Genomic DNA, 19,458 nt, shown 5'->3' on the forward strand with positions numbered 1-19,458 from the left:
GAAACGCAGAGGTATGCTTCTGAAGTGAGATGCGTCCCATTTGACAAAAGCAGTGCCTTATAATTATGACAGGAAATGTACCATGAAAGAGCTCCGAGGAGAGGGCCATAGCTCAGTAGTAGAGTGCATGCTTTGCATCTGCAAGTTCCTTAGTTCAGTCCCTGCCTTCTCCATTTAAAAGGTTCTCTGGCAGCAAGGCCAGGAAAGATCACTGTCTGAGAATTCAGAAAGCCATTGCCAGTCACAAGGCAGCACGAGGCTAAATGAACCCATCGGTCTGATTCAGTGGTAGACAGTGCTGATGTTTATAAAGGAATTTGTGTCCTTTCAGAAATATAAACACCTTGTAAAAGGACGATCATTTCCTCTAGGCTATCTCTCTCTCTCTTTCTCTCTCTCTCTCTCTCTCTCTCTCTCTCTCTCTCTATATATATATATATATATATATACCTATACCTGAAGAAAACACATGGAACAGAGACATATTTACACCTGTTTCAAAAGGAACCAATCACTCGCATAGCTCTGCTGTAGTGTTCCTACTCTATACATACTTCCTGAGTTGAGACAGGCATTTATGCACATTTATCACATCCTTTGTGCAATGGTAACCTCTGGAGCATGTGTATCTGGCGTCAGGTTTATGACATTTTGTGAGAAGCAGTACAAGCATATGAATATATGACACACTAACACACACATAAACTAGAAGCAGAAAGGCATATTGGGCAAAAATACCAGGTGTGTTGGTGACTCTCACAAAATAGCCTTTGCATGGTGCATTGAATATATGGTCAATCCATGGAATCCCAGCTCCAGGGATGCCAGTGGCATTCTGGCATTCATTTCCATTTTAGAGGGTATTGGGAAAATTCATTTTCAGTATAAATATTAAATAAATATTATTTAAAGAGAAAGGTCAGGATCCAAAGCAGCATGGATCAAGGCCCATGTTCTCTCCCATGCCACTTGTCAATTGCATTTGAAATGGAGACATTTGAAAAATATTTGTGATGTGGCATAAGGTGAGGGACCTGCCGTTGAACAGGTGTGGGGGTGTGCTGTAACATCTAACCAAGTGAGCACAAACCTTTGGAAACACCAAACAGAAGTGTCTACATGCCAGCTGATATTTAAAAAAAACTTTTGTTTCCTACCTGCAAAAGTGATTTCACACCCAAGGTCCCAGCAGTACAGTTTTAACTCCTCACTCGACCACAGTTGGTAAGGTTGATCTGCCAAAACAAATGCAAAAGAACTTATTAAAAACAGAAATAAAAAGTTAGCAATCTCCATTATTTCCATGGTGTACAGGCCCCATGACCTGCATTCTGCGTTGGATTTGTCCATCCTTATGTACCTTTCATGTATCTTTTTAGCATTCCTCCTAAAATGTTTCACTTATACCAGAGTGCTTCCTGTCCCTGCTCATCTTCCTCAGATCTGGTTTTAGGAGAACATCTATTTAGCAACTAAAGACGTATGTACTCACCAACCCCGTTCTAACAGGATTTGGGCCATTCTTAGTAAGATTTCCTTCTGTGATGGAACCCCTATTTGGGGACTTCCCTGGCTTTTTTCTGGCCCACGTAGGACTAGTCTGGATAGTTGGCCTGAAGTTGCCAGATCCTTCTATATAGTGAGAAGGTGGGGAGGGGTATTACTCAGAATTCCCACCACCCTTCTGAGTAATACCCCTCCCCACCTTCTCACTATATAGAAGGATCTGGCAACTTCTGTTTCAGTGTATCTGAAGAAGTGTGCATGCACACGAAAGCTTATACCAAGAACTAACTTAGTTGGTCTTTAAGGTGCTACAGGAAGGATTTTTTTTATTTTGACTATGGCAGACCAACACGGCTACCTATCTGTATATGTTGGTGAAGTTACATGAAAGATAATGCAGTCAGAGCCCTTATATTTTTCTCAAGTTCATAGAAAAGCCATGCAGACACTTCATTTTAGTGAGGATAACTGCACCAAATGTCACTTAACTGAATACCCCTTAAAAGTTTGAGGTGAGTCTGCTGATGCTTGGTTCAAGCAACTGAGGAATTTTAAAGATGAGAAAGTTCCAAGAAGACTAGAAAAAATTATCAGGGGTATTCATCATGTTGTTTTTGTAGATGGCTGTGGCAACCTCAAGAGAAATCTTCTTTTTAGGCTAGGTTTACAATAATTTTATAATTAAGGGTCTAAGTTCAAACTACATTGAACCGTATGAGATTATTTGTACTGGCTCTCCTGTTCTCTGATCGTATTTGCCCACAAATGCCTTGATTTAATAACAATTTTCAGAAATCACAACTTTTGTGTTCTTTTGAATGGCTTATTATTATTATTATTATTATTATTATTATTATTATTATTATCAATAACAAGGACATATTTTCAAGGAGTTCCATCTCCCAACCCCCCAGGTGGGTTGTCCACAGTGATTTGTGGGTGTAAACACTTGTTGAAGAGGAAATCTACAGATATTTGGGAATACTGCAGGTTAGTAAATATTTATTGAGTAACATCCAGCCAAGGAAGTGTAACAGTGAATGAGTAATATCATTCACGGTTTATCTTTCACTACTATTTGATACAATGTCAGCATATGAGGCCTGTTTTATAGGACTGTTAATAGTATAAAAAGCAGGCTACAAAAACAGATTAGGAACAATAGCAATTCAGCAGTAGTATGCACAACAAATACTAAATGCTCAGCATTTTGCTTGGAAAAGGTGATTTCGGCTAATATGTGCATTTAAAAAGAACACTCATGAAATCTTGCCTTAGGAGGTTACTGTAATTTCCCCATGCTTAGTTCCAAATATAACTGCATTCAGTCACAAATTTACTTATTTTTAAAGACCCAGACTGAGAGAAAAGACACAGTTTTGTTCATAATAAGATATGCAGTTGTCACAGTGTTGCTATCGACTGGAGAGACCTAGGCTGGTTCTAGAAACAGCAAAGAAACGATTCAGTTAAACGTGGACTATACTATATGTTGAAAACCCATAAACTGCTGTGAGGGGAACAGCCTGATCCTACTGCTCCCTAGCAATCAATATTCAGAGTGTCTCTGATCCTGGAGGTAGCATATAACTATAGTCACTGATCATCTTATTCTCCATGAATATCTGTAGATGGAATCATCTTAATAGATGGTCCTGGTTGCGGGCAGGGTCTCAACCTGGTTCCCCCCACCCTGGCGTGGGTGGAGCTATCACACGCACGCTGGGGTGGCACCACAATTACCCAGGGCTATTGCCCAATCATTTCAAAGGTTGATAGTGGGGGAAAGTATAAAAGCAGTAGCACAACGTGTGCCAGTCTCCTGCTTCGTGTTGTAGCCACATGGGCAGAGTCTCAATGAATCTGTCTGATAACTTTTAAAATAGTATGCGACTTCATGGCTAATTCTTCAGGTTTGAAGTCCATATCGTGATATCAGTTTCATAATTATTGACTTGGCAATATATCACAAATCATGACGTGTGCTAGGGTTGGGTGATATATTGTCGATATACAGTGGTACCTCTGGTTACGAACTTAATTCGTCCCAGAGGTCCATTCTTAACCTGAAATGGCTCTTAGCCTGAGGTACCACTTTAGCTAATGGGGCCTCCCACTGCCGCCATGCAATTTCTGTTCTCAACCTGAGGTAAAGTTCTTTACAGGAGGTACTACTCCCGGGTTAGCGGAGTCTGTAACCCAAAGTGTTTGTAACCCGAGGTGTATGTAACCTGAGGTACCACTGTATTGTGAATCATGATGCATGTGTGTGCGCATGCGCACCATGCAAAAATCACAATGCAGGAAAAACCGTGAAGCCAGCCAATGCCTCTACATAACTCCATCCTTATTTCAGACATTGTGATATATCTGTAAATCATGATGTTTAGCTGGTGATATACAGTGGTGCCCCACAAGACGAATGCCTCGCAAGACGGAAAACCCGCTAGACGAAAGGGCTTTCCGTTTTGGAGGTGCTTTGCAAAACGAATTTCCTACGGGCTTGCTTCGCAAGACGAAAATGTCTTGCGAGTTCCTGCGGGGTTTTTTCCCTCCCCCCTTTTTCCCAAGCTGCTAAGCCACTTATCAGCTGATCCTAAGCCGCTAAGCTGCTTATCAGCTGATCCGCTAAGCCGCTTATCAGCTGATCCACTAAGCCGCTTATCAGCTGATCCGCTAAGCCCGCTAAGCCGCTAATAGCGCTAAGCCACTAAGCCGCTAATGGGCTTGCTTCGCAAGACGAAAAAACCGCAAGACGAAGAGACTCGCGGAACGGATTCTTTTCGTCTTGCGAGGCACCACTGTACCACAATACTGAAAACCAGATATTCCCCAGCCCTAACCACTCCCTCTCTGCTCAACAAATGATCAGTCTGGGGGTGGCAACCCCAACTTATAAGGATGCTACTCTGGAATGGCAACTCCATGCCTAGCATGCTGCTACTATATGGAACATTCATTGGCCAAACATTTCATGCCGGCTCTTACATGCCACATGGAACAAATCAAACAATGTTGTGCTCCAGATTGCCATAGAATCATCAAATCATAGAATTGGAAGGGACCCTGAGGATCATCTTACCCAGCTGTTTTTGAACTACAACTCCCATCATCCCTAGATAGCAGGACCAGTGGTCAGGGCTGATGGGAATTGTGCTCCCAAAAAACAACTTGAGACCCAGTGATCCAGTCCAAACCAGGAATAAACCATTGTCCCATATGGGGATCAAACCTGCAACCTTGGCGTTGTCAATACTATGCTCTATGCAGCTGAGCTACCCATTGTCTGAGTACTTTCCTTACATTAAACATGAAGGCTTCCACTTGAAATGAATAGCGACAATATATTTAAACTGGGTTCTTATTGTGGCATTCATCTCCTACATTAATGCTGGAACATTCTTGCTATTTTTGACTACTGTTAGCATGCAGCACAGGACCCCTTTTGATTCCTACTTGGCAACTTGAGTGGCTTCCTATTGTTATTGACTTCAAAGAAATGGAAACGATTTGTAATGTCATGTAAGGGCAATGTTTGCATACTGCAGAATGGATCAATTCATTAACTGGCTTTTTCTTGATTCCATTTGCAGCTGGGTTATTTGCTTTGTAGAGAAGAATAAAATGTATACCAAAAAAAATTGGACTTTTAAAAACCATTTCAAGGCAGCGTGCCTTGAATCTACTGAAAACTCAATATTATAAAAGAAACTGTGAGTGATGTTGTGTTTGTTATTTCATCAATAATGACAATATGAAAGAAAGCTCTCTGAAAGAAATGATCTAGAATATACACTGGAGCAATCCAAGTTTATCAGAACAATTCTCAAACACGGTGCATAATGGATATATTGCTGTCAAATGAACACAGGAATTCTAAATCTTAAACTTTTGTATTTTATCTTCCTCGATTTGTAATATAACATTAAAAGTGAGCATGTAGAGTTATAGCTGGATATGTAACACATTAGCATATTTTGCCTCTGGTCTGGTGTTTCTAAACTGGAGGAAAACGGTAAAACAAATTTGGAAAACCTACATGTTTTGGAATGCTCCTCAGTTCAATTTAATACAAATACAGCAGGCAGGCATCGCTTAGGACAGAGCATAAAGCAACATTTTGCACAAATTCACATTTGGCAAAATTTGAATTTGACTATTAGAGTTGCAAATCTTTTCAGCCTTTGCCTTTGAAGCTTCCCTAGGTCTTTTTGGTAACTGTGACATGCCTGGGGGATGAATTTGACTATTAGAGTTGCAAATCTTTTCAGCCTTTGCCTTTGCCTTTGAAGCTTCCCTAGGTCTTTTTGGTAACTGTGACATGCCTGGGGGATGTTGCGAGTCCTTTCTGCTCTCTTCTCACCCTTGGCACCCCATAGGGTCACTAGGTGAATGGAATTATGCTGTAATCCTGTATCCACTTACCTGGGAGTATGCCCCATTGAACTCAATGACACCTACTTCTGAGCAGACACAATTAAGCTTATGTTGTGAACATCAGTTGTCTCAGTACCCCAGGTTTACCTTCAGGGCTAAAGGTAAAGGTAAAGGAACCCCTGACCGTTAGGTCCTGTTGCAGATGATTCTGGGGTTGCGGCACTCATCTCGCTTTACTGGCCGAGGGAGCCGGCATAGATCTTCCGGGTCATGTGGCCAGCATGACTAAGCAACTTCTGGCAAACCAGAGCAGCACACGGAAACTCCGTTTACCTTCCTGCCGGAGTGGTACCTATTTATCTACTTGCACTTTGACGTGCTTTCGAACTGCTAGGTTGGCAGGAGCAGGGACCGAGCAACGGGAGCTCACCCCGTCACGGGGATTCAAACGCTGACCTTCTGATTTGCAAGCCCTAGGCTCTGTGGTTTAACCCACAGCGCCACCTGCGTCCCTACCTTCAGGGCCAAACCCACCTAAAAACACTACCACAGTCAACAATCTTGCTGCTCTAACTGCTTACCATGATACAGCTGTGCTGCTTTTCATTTTCCATCTGCCCAGTTCCTTAGTGTCAGACAACAAACCCATGCAAAAGAGTGAGCACATGAGAAAGTGAAGTTAGAAGGAAATTGGAGGCCATTGGCAGAACCCTAAGGAAGTGCACAGAAAGGAAGTTTCCTGTACCCTATTCCTTATCATCTGTCACACCCCAAAATCTCTCCAGTGGGTTTTCTGGAGGTTTCTGTGGGAGGGGAGAATAACCCAAAATCAGGGTGCTTGAAGAAGCCAATATTTGTGTGATCTATTGTGAAATGACCTGCTCTGCACCTCCCTGCCCAATGTGTGCATTGAAATTTAGCAATCCACTTGATTTTTCATTTCCCAAATGTTTGATGCAGTCCTCAGCTTAGAAAAAACTTAACCTACATACAAATGTTGTTTCTACTTCATTGCAAACTTCTGCATGGTTTGTTCTTTTTAGTCGCAAAATAATGCAGAAATTAGATGGCAAGTTTTAGCAATTCGTAGTATTGAGATGGCAAAACACAATTTACTGAGTGTCACAGAAAGTGAATCATGCTCTTAATATACATAAAATTTAAATGCTCTTCAGATATAGAAAATAAAATAGCCAGTTGTTAGCTGATTCTATGAATATTAGTATTAAAAAATATGTAAAGCACTACCATCACCTGTAATCAGCCCATAACTGAGCCTTTCATTAATATAAATTGTGTATTCCTGCTGCTAATAGACCCAAGTAAAATTCACTTATTGGAAATGGCCATTTATTTATCATTTTGCATAACCCATCAGAAACATTATTATTAGGAAATTTAGTGACACAAATGAGCATGCTTTAAGAAAGCCCACTGCCAACAGAGCTCTAATGACCAATTTCATTTGCGGAGATAAAACTGGAGGAAATTTCTCTGCCTAATAATGGATGACCCAGTTTTCAACCCGAAGCATCTGAAAAGCTATCACACCTGAGCATTCTGAAAAACCAGAGCTGGATTTTTTGGCAGATTATCAAGACTACAGACAAATTATGGCAGTTAAGTAGGCATTTGTGGTTTCATTTTCTCATTGCTACCAAAAAATGGAATTTTGATTATTTTGTCTTAGAGGACTGTTGTTGGGTCGAACAAGATAAAGATTATCAATGAGCTTGCTGGTTGGATAAGAGATAACCATAGTGATGTTTGATGGAACAAATGAGCATATTCCCTCTGAACCTAATGTAATAATGAAGGGTTTAAGACTGCAGCACTAACCTTATAATATTACATGCATATTGTAGGAAGAATTTCCTATATAGATCTTGTTGATAGCCAGCTTATAGAAGCAACAATGATAACCTACACAGTGCTATGAAATACAGCCCTCTGCACATACATTTTAGTTTGCATATAAATCTGAATTTCTCAAATCCACACTTTCTGAAACAACATGAGAACTAAACACTACCATCCCTTGAAATTCACACTTACCCGAATTCTCCAGCCAAAGAATGTTTACAAATAGGCATATATTGGCGGGGTGGGGAATGTGTATATGAAAATATTAAGTGAAATAGCATATGCAAATATTAGGAGTTTGCAAGAAAAGTGTACATTAGTCAAAGCTGCAGACACAATGTGCTTAGTAGGAGATATTCACACTAAAATGCTGAACACTCATAATGGGGGTGGTGGAAATGTAGCACATGCTCTCCATCAGTTTCCACATAATCCAGGGGGGATCTTTCTGGTCTGCTTTCCTTCCTGCTTGATAGCTTGCTTGCCTTCCTGCCACTCCCTCAAGAAACAGCCTCTTTTCTCTAGATTTCTGCTGCCTCTTCCTTCTGCAACTTTCTTCTGCATTTTGCAACATCTCACCAGTCCCAGCAATTCCAAAACAGCTTGTTTGAGCTGAGGCTACTCACAAGTAAGCAGCTGATCTGGTGGATTCTGCATGTGATTTCCCAGACGGACATCTTAATTGATTGGGCATTTGTCCCCATCCACCCCTTTTGCCTTCTACTATTTCAGTGGCCTTTGGTGAAACAATAGCATTGGTGCAAATGCCTGTGTGATTGGACCCTGGTTCTATCGACCATGAAAAGTGGTGGCAGCCTGCATGGTTCCTGCTTCTCTCCATTTTATCCACACAACTGTTAAGGTGTGGGTGAACATATCAGACGACACAGCGATTCTTCAAACAGATCTTGTTTATTCACAGACCAGAACAGAACTGAACTGAAGGGTTCAGCCAGCCTGCTTATATAGAGCTCCACTACAACGCAACTGTAACAACTTTCTGTAACTATCCAATCATTGAACGTCACTTTAAATCCCTTATTTGCATATGTGGACCTGAGTGAAAACTATCTACAGTATCCCCCTGCTGGCCCAGGGTGAGAACTTCAGTATATAACAACAACAACAACATGACGTAGATAAGTCTGAGAGACTGTTGTTGTTGTTATATACTGAAGTTCTCACCCTGGCTGAACGGGGATCTGATCTCTGGCTTCCCAGGTCACAATCCAATATTCTAACTGCTACACTATAGTGGCTTTTTGTGCCCTCGTGTCTCCTCTACCTTTTGGCAATGTGTCATGAACTGTTTGGATGCAGAGGAATGTTAGGAGAAACCAGCTGGGAAACTCCCAAGGGAAGAAGGCTCAGAGCCAGGGGATTGGTGGTGGGACAATGATGAGTGGTCCGAAGGAGAAGAGTGACAAGACTGGGGGCAGGTGTCAGAAGCTGAAGAGGTAACACTGTCTTTCACTCCCTCGGAAACGCAGAGGTATGCTTCTGAAGTGAGATGCGTCCCATTTGGCAAAAGCAGTGCCTTATAATTATGACAGGAAATGTACCATGAAAGAGCTCCGAGGAGAGGGCCATAGCTCAGTGGTAGAGTGCATGCTTTGCATCTGCAAGTTCCTTAGTTCAGTCCCTGCCTTCTCCATTTAAAAGGTTCTCTGGCAGCAAGGCCAGGAAAGATCACTGTCTGAGAATTCAGAAAGCCATTGCCAGTCACAAGGCAGCACGAGGCTAAATGAACCCATCGGTCTGATTCAGTGGTAGACAGTGCTGATGTTTATAAAGGAATTTGTGTCCTTTCAGAAATATAAACACTCTGTAAAAGGACGTTAATTTCCTCCAGGATATATATATATATTATATATATATATATAATATCCTGTACCCGTGAAAATCTACGAAAGCAAATATATATATATATATATATATATATATATATATATCCTGGAGGAATTTCTCCTGGAGGAGAAGAGCGACAAGACTGGGGGCAGGTGTCAGAAGCTGAAGAGGTAACAGGGCTTAGTGAGCGGGGCGAGTCTGTGACAGAGAGGAGTCCAGCTGGTGAAGAGGCTCCCCCTCCTGCCCTGGTCTACAACCAGAACTAGGAGAGACATGAAGCAAGAGGAGCAGAGACAGGCACGCAGGTGCAGTCTCAGATTCCTTGGGGAAAATCCTGAAAATGACTTAGACAGCTGCAGGGAGGTGGGGACTGGAGAAGAGTTGCTGTGCTCATCAGGCCGAAAACTTCTGTGCAGATCCTGGTTGTTGTTGGTTTCTCTAATAAAGAGTTAACTCCACTTACTTCATGTGATTGACTGCTTGCTGGCTCGCTCCTGACAAAATGCTTAGTACTACAAACATGTGAAATGACATCACTTTACTGTGAGTTTCACCACACCCACAATAGCAGGCCGATGAAGTGGAGTGGGCTTGGAGCAGTGACAGGGCATGTGATGAACTAGACATTAAAAGGGAAGAAATTAAAAGGTGAGTGGTTCCTATAATATCTCAATATTTTCCATAGCTATCCTGTTTGAAATGTCTCTCAGTAAAAATGAGTTTTTCGTACCGTCCTTACTCTGGTCTATGTAATAACCATATGGATTATTTCGTATTAAGATATATCAGCATAAGATTTCCAATTAATTGTGTGCTTTGCACACATCCAGAAATTCTAAAGGCTATAATTTCCCAAAGAAAAGAGAAAGCACAATATTACTTTTCCTCCCTCACTATATTTGATAAAAATGGAATTTGAAGGCTTTGATCACAGGCTGATATTATATTATTTATATTCATAAGAAAATAGCTGTAACCAAGCAGAAAATATTGTTTGGCCAAAAGGAATGCTTTGTTTGTGATTGTTTCTAGCTTAGATTAATAATAATAAAAATCTATACAATCTTATCACCAGCCTTTGAGTGCATTCTTCCCCTCCTGCTTATGGTTCACAGAAACTGATCTTTCTGCCTCAGCATTTACACACTAGCAAGAAATTTACCAAATGATGAATAGATTTATTTATTTTTTACCTCATATAAACAGATATGCACACTGGGTTGTTGTTAGACTGTTTTTAGATTCAAGGAAAGAAATTTCATAAATCAAGCCTGTGTAAATTAAGCTGTTATAAAGTTGGGCAGCTCAGTCAGTAGAGCGTGAGACTCTAAATCTGAGGGTTGTGGGTGTCAGGAGTTCAGCCTACACTTGAGTAGGACCCTGGCAGAGAAACATGCCCAACTGGCATGTTCTCCCCCTCCTGGTCTTTCATTCGGGAGCTTCAAAAACTTTCTTCAGCCTGAACATCACAGCGACCGATGCCAACCAACACCGACACACTTAGGAATCCACAGAGTTTGTGCAGTTCAATAACAGACCTCAGCAACTCAGCATTTTGGCTAATCTACTTTATTTACATATAAACACACACAGAGCACTGCAACATGGCTCCCTCTCTCTCTAGCATCAGACAGCAAAGAGAAAAAGAACAAAGGACAATAGTCCCACTTCACGGAACACAGTAACACAAGCATCCTGTCTCCATCACTTCCCACTCTGTTTAGTCAAAACATACACTGTCATGTGAAAGACAACAATCCCATGACTGCAATCACGGAACAGTGGGTTCAAGCCCCACCTTGGGCAAAAGATTCCTGAATTGCAGGGGGTTGGACTAGATGACCCTTGGGTTCTCTTCCAACTCTATGAAGCTACCACTGGCTGAGCCACCCTAATCCCAGCAGAGGGAAAACAAGAATTTAAAATAGTGTTTGATTTATACCACCTATTTTGCTGGCCCAACTTAGAATCTAGCCTAAATTTCCCCCTTGGATAGAAACTATCGGGTTTCCAGCTGTAATGCTTTAGGAGATACGAAAAAAAGGTTTACAAATGGGTAAAAGCTGGATGGTAAGGATTTGCTGAACTAACAAATTGAAGTGGAATACAAAGAAGGGAGGTATGAGGAGGTCTGGGGAAATAAGTGTAAGGAAGATATGTTATGGAAAATTATTTGTTTTTTTTAACTGTTTTTATGTTGTATTTTGTATTTTGTTTTTTTATTTTTGTTTTTTATTTTCATTGTTATATCTTAAAAACTTTGATAAATATCTTTTGGGGGGGAAACAAAAGAAAAATGGATACAAAAACTTATGGAATATGCCAAAATGGCAAAACTTACTGGAAAAATAAGAAATCAAGATAGCAAACTTTTATAAAAGAATGGAAATGGATTATTGAATATTTACAAACAAACTGTAAACAGATAAGGACATTGGCAGGATTATTGTAATAACTTGCAATTTCATAAGAGCATATATTTAAAGTGGATGAATAAAAGAATAAGTTAATTTAGAATCTGAAGGAAATGTTGAAAACAAATTTAAGGAACCACAGAAAGAAGAGGAGGGAAGTCAAGTTTTGAAATGTTAGAATGATTGTAATACTGGCCTCAGTCCAGTATACCTGAAGGAGCGTCTCCACCTCCACCTCCAATTTCCCACTGACAAGTAGCCTAAGCTGAGATGGAAAGGAAATGTGGGGATTCCTCCTTTAGTATTACCCCCCCCAAAAAAATTTGAGGAATCAAAAAGCATTGGGGTAAAGTTCATGAAATTCCGCAAAGAGTTCTGAATTTCTCTAGCTATCCACCAGACATTGCATAAAACAAAATTTAGAGTCAACTGGAGTTTTCTCCACAGAGTTTTCCAAAAGTAAGACTGAGGAAGAGTTACAGTGGAAACATTACTCACGGTACTTTCATGTTTCTCCAACTGAACCTGAAGAAAAGTTCAGCCCACACATCAAAATTCTGCAAAATGCACACACATGCACACCTCTTGAACTCTTTTTGTTCTCCAGAGATGTCCAATGTTTTCTATTTCTTTTACCTTAGCTATGATGTTCCTAAGGTAATATTATGCTGTTCTTCTGTAGAAAAGAGCCAATTCTTAAACGTGCAGTGCTGTTTGTGCAGTGCTTTGTTAGTTTTTTGTTCGGTTTTTTTTTTTTTTTTTTTTGCTAAGGTGCTTACTGTATGAAATGAAAGTGGATGGAAAATCACACTCCTGGAAAGAAATAGAATGGTGTTTTGTTTTTTATCTCTGCAATTCGGAAATCCTTAGGCAGTTGCTGCTAATAGCAATCATTCATTTTCTGTGTATTAATTCTGGAGTACATAAAAACAATGTCACACGCCTCCAGACCATAAAGAAAGTCACTGCAGTCCGGGAGGTTTATTAACATTTATATGGGGAGCTTATAAAATTGGTAACATGTTATCTAACCAGGATACACACAGGCCTCAATAGATGCTGGATTAATTAATTCCCCTTGGCATTTTTCTCTAGACTCAAAAGTAGTATTCCAGTGCTGGTTATTTCTACCTGCCTGGGGCTAACTGTCATACTAACAAGGAGGGGAACTTCATGTTGAACTTTGTAGCCCACCTCTAACTTTTCTTACAAGTCACTTATTTGGGGAGCTTATTAGTAAATAGTCCTGAAGCAAGGATGACCTGTCACCTAACATTATAGAATAGATTCAAGACTTTTAAAAAGTTGTGATAGAAGAAAGGAGTGTTGAATATAGCAGAAATCAAAAGAGCTGCAATAACCGAGAGATCCAATCTTTCCAAATAAATTTGACGTCTGCAGATAGCTAGCCAGATGATAGATAACGAGAGACCAAATGACCTTGAACACAGGGGTGGTAGTCAGTTCTTTTTCCCTCCTCTCCCTTCTCCCTACCCAGGGATTAGTTTGCTTCTTCCTGCCTTGGGATCTCTGTGGTCCTTTCCAATCCTGCAAACAGCACACTGGCAAAGCAGACCCCTGCAGATAGTGAGTGGAGGGTTCACTTATGCTCAGTTTGACTGCAGCATCCAAAGCAAAGCAATTTTAGAACCATCATGCTAAACTGGGCGACTAATAATAGTAATAATAATAATAATTTATTATTTATACCCAGCCCATCTGGGTGGCTCCCAACCGAATATTAAAAACACAATACAGCATTAAACATTAAAACTTCCCTAAACAGGGCTACCTTCAGATGTATTTTCAAAGTAAGATAGTTGCTTATTACCTTGACATCTGAGGAGTGGGCGTTCCACAGGGCAGGCGCCACTATCAAGAAGGGCCTCTGCCTGGTTCCCTGTAACATCACTTCTCACAGTCAGGCAACTGCCAGAAGGCCCTAAGCGCTGGACCTCAGTGTCCAGGCTGAACGATGGGGGTGGAGCTGCTCTTCAGGTATACAGGACCGAGGCCGTTTATATCAAACCGGATAGAGTGACAGTATCTTCAGAGGCATTAAAATCAGTGTAGTTAGGAACATTTTGTTCCATCATCTTAAATGAAAATTTGTTTGGGGTCCATGTTCATAGCTGTCAAGCGTCCCTTATTTGGCGGGACAGTCCCTTATCCCAGTGCCATGTCCCGCTGCTGTCCCTTATTGATGATGTCCCAGGAAGTAATAGTGCCACTGTATTCTGCTCTGGTCAGACCTCACCTGGAGTACTGTGTCCAGTTCTGGGCACCACAGTTCAAGAAGGACACTGACAAACTGGAACGTGTCCAGAGGAGGGCAACCAAAATGGTCAAAGGCCTGGAAACGATGCCTTATGAGGAACGGCTAAGGGAGCTGGGCATGTTTAGCCTGGAGAAGAGGAGGTTAAGGGGTGATATGATAGCCATGTTCAAATATATAAAAGGATGTCACATAGAGGAGGGAGAAAGGTTGTTTTCTGCTGCTCCAGAGAAGCAGACACGGAGCAATGGATCCAAACTACAAGAAAGAAGATTCCACCTAAACATTAGGAAGAACTTCCTGACCGTAAGAGCTGTTTGACAGTGGAATTTGCTGCCAAGGAGTGTGGTGGAGTCTCCTACTTTGGAGGTCTTTAAGCAGAGGCTTGACAACCATATGTCAGGAGTGCTCTGATGGTGTTTCCTGCTTGGCAGGGGGTTGGACTCGATGGCCCTTGTGGTCTATTCCAACTCTATGATTCTATGAAATAAGCTACTGAAGGTAATGGGGCCCTTTCTATGTCCAGCTGTCCTTTGTCAACAACAAATTGCTGCTGTTTTTTTGTGTTGAATATATGCTATATGGTAATTTATGGACCTAATAGGTATCTAAAGCCATTTGCACGCAACAAAATAGGTATTTTATCAAAGTAATTGTTGATCTCTTATTTTGGCTGCTGATCCCTTATTTTTGAGGCTGCTGGTCCCTTATTTTCAAATCTGTAAGTTGACAGCTATGCCCATGTTGCCTTTCAAGTTGGCCTTATGAGATTCCCATCCTCTCAGCCAGAGTGCGTGTCAACGTGGTTAGAACAAATGTAGCAAACAGCAGGCGTCATCTACACTTTCAGTATATGCTTGCTCGGAGCCACAGTTTCCATCTAATCCACATTAGCGATTACTACTGCGTGCTCTTCCAATATGCGCTTTTAGAATATGAGGGCATGAAGGTCAGGGATTATGTTACCATTGTGTACATGGCTGGTGGGTCTTGAGTTGTCTTGTCGAGTCCAATGCACTGGTGACATGTCCATTAGCACTCAATAAATCTCCAGTACATTAATGCTTGTAAAGGGGGGGGGGCACAGTCTACAATCAAACTGAATTATTAGCCTGCCATAAGGAAAGATCAAAGGGCCAAGAGCATCAATGCCTGCAAGGCAGGAATTGAATTAAGTATGGCATACACAGATGACAAGCTAGCAAACCATATTACATGCTACAGCTAAGTTGCTAATTTTGTTCTGTCAAAATAGGTAACACAGAATGGCATTTCATAAACTGGTGCGTATATCTTTGAATTTATACTTTAAAGCACAATGTTGGTGGCTTTAGTACCTGATAGAAGCATGGTAGAAGCTTCTATTATAGTAGCTTGGAACCAGGGAACATTGCTTGAGTTCCTACACCTCCCAAACAGTCATGCATTATTGTATGTTGTTTGCCATATTTCAGTTAGTCTAAAAGATTACTCTTTAACTAGTCAGAACAAACACATGGTGCAAAAATAAAAAGTGGGTCCCTGAATACATGTTTGGGCAAAAGATGGATTACTTGCCCACAGAGGGTGAGGACTATTGGTTGACAAATAGCCCCTCCTATCCCTACACCAATTTAAAAGCAGAGAAAGAACTTGTTCTTTTGGTTAAATATATATTACGAAAAAGTGTGACTGACCCATTACAAACCCTGTTCCTTCATTATTTCATTGTCTGTTTCAGGGTTTGTGGGATGTTAGAGGAGGGATAATACCTCTGGTGGGGGACAGATTGTGCATCTTCTTGAGAAGTTGGCCCACCTATGGTTCCCACCCTGCACTCAGCTCTCACGAGTGGCTCCTAAAGACTGTCAGCAAGTGACAGAGGCCACACCTCAGGAAACAGTTTCAACTGGCCAGCTAAACCAGGTGAGGGTAGCTAATGGGTTTTAAACCTTCGGTGTGCTAGGGACTTCCCCTTCATTCAAAGACAGGCTCCAGCAGATTGAGCGGGTGAGACCAATACTGGGTCCAATGATCAATAAGCAGTTTCTGCATGTGCTGTAGAGGGAAGTGAGGGACCGATGGGGTTCATCAACCACCAAGAAAGAAAGCTCTGATCCTAAACCTCTGCTGCCTTGTAGGAGTAATCCCTACACAAATCAGGAATGGAGTCCCTTCGATGGTTGGATTGCACCTCGTACACCTCCTTCCAGCAACTTCTGCAGCTAAGCTGGTGCCAAATGTATTGGTCTGCTTTCCTTTTGACCATATCAGCAAGGCCAAGAGTGGAGTCTCGTGGTCTGGACAGCCCAGGACCTCCAGACACAATGTGTAGGCTTGCGCTCTAGGGAGGTCACTTCAGTGTTGCTAATGCAGCCGTTTGACTTCAGAGCTGGAGGTGCACCACATTGTCTCTAGAGATAAATTGATCCCAAAGTTTCCATTGACAAACTCTTTACCCTGGCCTTTGATATCTGATATAAACACCACCACCATCAACAACACTCCACAACGATTTTGGGTGTGTTCACACTACATTTGCTTCCAGGTTCTTTAGAGACAATATCTGGCTGCCTCTCTCCCCTCAAAGACTTAAACACTTGTGGAAACCTGATTGGGTAGAAAACTTAGGAAATCCAACTCATCCCTCCACAATCTCTCCAAAAAGGCAAAAGAAGGGCAGAGCTTAGGGCTGTTACTGCCATGCAGCAGGAGGAAACACGATAAAGGCAGGAATGTGTCTGAATTGTGCATAAAGTCTTTTTAATGAGCTGGCCCTATCAGAAACAAGATGTCATTTTGGACCCTCTTTAGGTGTAGGTGTGGGAGGAGGGAAATGTCATTATTTGAACCTTGCCATTTTTTCCTGGAGTGGGAGCAAGTGAAACTAAGGGCTAATCTTGATTGTGGTTTTGTTTTGTGGGTGTATGGCAATGACACAATAGCAATGCATTAAAGGTAGATTTCTACTGGACCATCCACACACCATCCCACTGTGTTAGTTTTTCTGCAGTGCTTCTGCAATTTTATTGCATTATTGCCATCTAGAGGGGCACTCTTGCACCAGAGCGCAGCAAAAGCAGCACATACACACAAAAACAAACTAGAAGATTTGTGGTATGGAAAGTTACAGGATTTCAACAGGAAGTTATAGGACACACATCAATTGGAAACAAAGCACTTTGTCAACCCCATCTTTTGCAGGTGCGAGGGGACGCGGGTGGTGCCGTAGTCTAAACCACCGAGCTTCTTGGGCTTGCCAATCAGAAGGTTGGTAGTTTGAACCCCAGCAACGGACTGAGCTCCCATTGCTCTATCCCAGCTGCTGCCAACTTAGCAGTTTGAAAGCATGCCAGTGCAAATAGATAAATAGGTACCACTACTGGAGGAAGGAAAATGGCATTTCCGTGCGCTCTGGCTTCCTTCATGGTTTTCCGTTGTGCCAGAAGTGGTTTAGTCTTGCAGGCCACATGACCTGGAAAGCTGTCTGTGGACAAACGCCAGCTCCCTCGGCCTGAAAGCGAGATGAGCACCACAACCCCATAGTCACCTTTGACTGGACTTAACTGTCCAAGGATCCTTTACCTTTTACCTTTGCAGGTGTAAACAGTATTGAAAGCAGGATTGCATACAATTGCCACAATACCCTCATGAGCACAAATAATCATGAATGTACTATAAAAAGGATTTTGGGAGGGGCCCTGAGTAGTCAAAAAAGATATTGAAAGTGTTTGGGACACAGCAGAGAAAAGAACATCAGGAGCAAAGGACAGGTGGTCACACAACCAGATGGTAGAGTGTCACAGATATTATTCACCTCTGGTGGGTTTGTAATAATGCTCAAAATTACAGGCTGCAGATACATATGCGCTTTGCTCTCATATTATAGGAGTTGTAATCAGGTCACATCCACTCACTTGAGTCATTAAAATAAGAATGAGGATAATTATCAACCCCCTGTCCCAACCAGATTACTTACTCTAATAAACCATCTAGGTTCAACAGTTGTCCATTTACAACATTGGAATATGATCAACTTTCCTTACGGTTAAGGAAGAGTTGATGGAAGTCCAAATATGATTAAAATGGAGATGTTAAGAGTTATACTCCACTCTCTAAATGCAGTTGGAAGTATCATTGGAAAGGAAGGTGTAATATTATAAATAAATATAGCTCGCTCACATATCCAAGAGTAATGAAAAATATGAAAATATAAAAATATGAAAAAATAAATATACCGTATTTTTCGCTCTATAAGACGCACCAGACCACAAGACGCACCTAGTTTTTGGAGGAGGAAAACAAGAAAAAAAAAATTCTGGATCTCAGAAGCCAGAACAGCAAGAGGGATCGCTGTGCAGTGAAAGCAGCAATCCCTCTTGCTGTTCTGGCTTCTGTGATAGCTGTGCAGCCTGCATTCACTCCATACGATGCACACACATTTCCCCATACTTTTTAGGAGGAAAAAAATGAGTCTTATAGAGCAAAAAATCCAGTATGTTGGAGAGATGAATGGGCATGATAATCAGGTCCTCATAAGTATAGGCTGCTTGTTGTTTTGTCAAGGAATCTGAAGTTGAGGGAGAGACTTTTTTTTTAAAAAAAGTCCAAACCTTTTAGGCAGAACTGTAAGAAGTTTTGCCAACTTTGAAAGCAGGCTCTGCAGTTATGACCATGACAGCACCTTGATGTGTTGGCATTAGCAAGCAAGAGTGCTTATTTCCATGCTGTGAAAGCCTTTGTATTATGATTTCTATGCATCCAGCTGTTGTTAACGACAATCATAGCTGCATTCTAGGGCAGGGCTAGCCAGCACAGTGCCATTTGTCCACAGTTTCCATCATCCCTCATCATTGGCCAAGATGGCTGAGGCTGATGGGAGTTAGAGTCTGACAACATCTGGAAGGTACCACATTGACTACCTCTGTCCTAGTTAAAATGGTGTGCAACAGACACTAGGTGAAAGACAGCAAGGGCCTCAGGGGTGTGTGTCCCAAATGTCTTCACACAGTGAAGCAGGTGGCGCTTTGGTCTAAACCACTGAGCCGCTTGGGCTTGCCGATCGGAAAGTCAGTGGTTCGAATCCCCGCCATGGAGTGAGCTCCTGTTGCTCTGTCCCATCTCCTGCCAACCTAGCAGTTTGAAAGCACACCAGCGCAAGTAGATAAATAGGTATCACTGTGGAGGGAAGGTAAA

The 19,458-nt window shown here is 41.7% G+C and overlaps 1 protein-coding gene across 1 annotated transcript in view; it reads right to left on the bottom strand.

The window, feature by feature from the left end:
- The window catches only part of CDH12 (cadherin 12), a 689,773-nt gene that overhangs the window by 484,049 nt on the left and 186,266 nt on the right, over positions 1 to 19,458 (bottom strand). Inside the window, exon 2 of the mRNA XM_081206312.1 lies at positions 1,158 to 1,235. The gene's annotated coding sequence lies outside the window, so the exon portion shown is untranslated. The remainder of the gene's footprint in view (positions 1 to 1,157; positions 1,236 to 19,458) is intronic.

This window comes from Podarcis bocagei, assembly GCF_964188305.1.
Source record: "Podarcis bocagei genome assembly, chromosome: 8".
Classification (NCBI taxonomy): domain Eukaryota; kingdom Metazoa; phylum Chordata; class Lepidosauria; order Squamata; family Lacertidae; genus Podarcis; species Podarcis bocagei.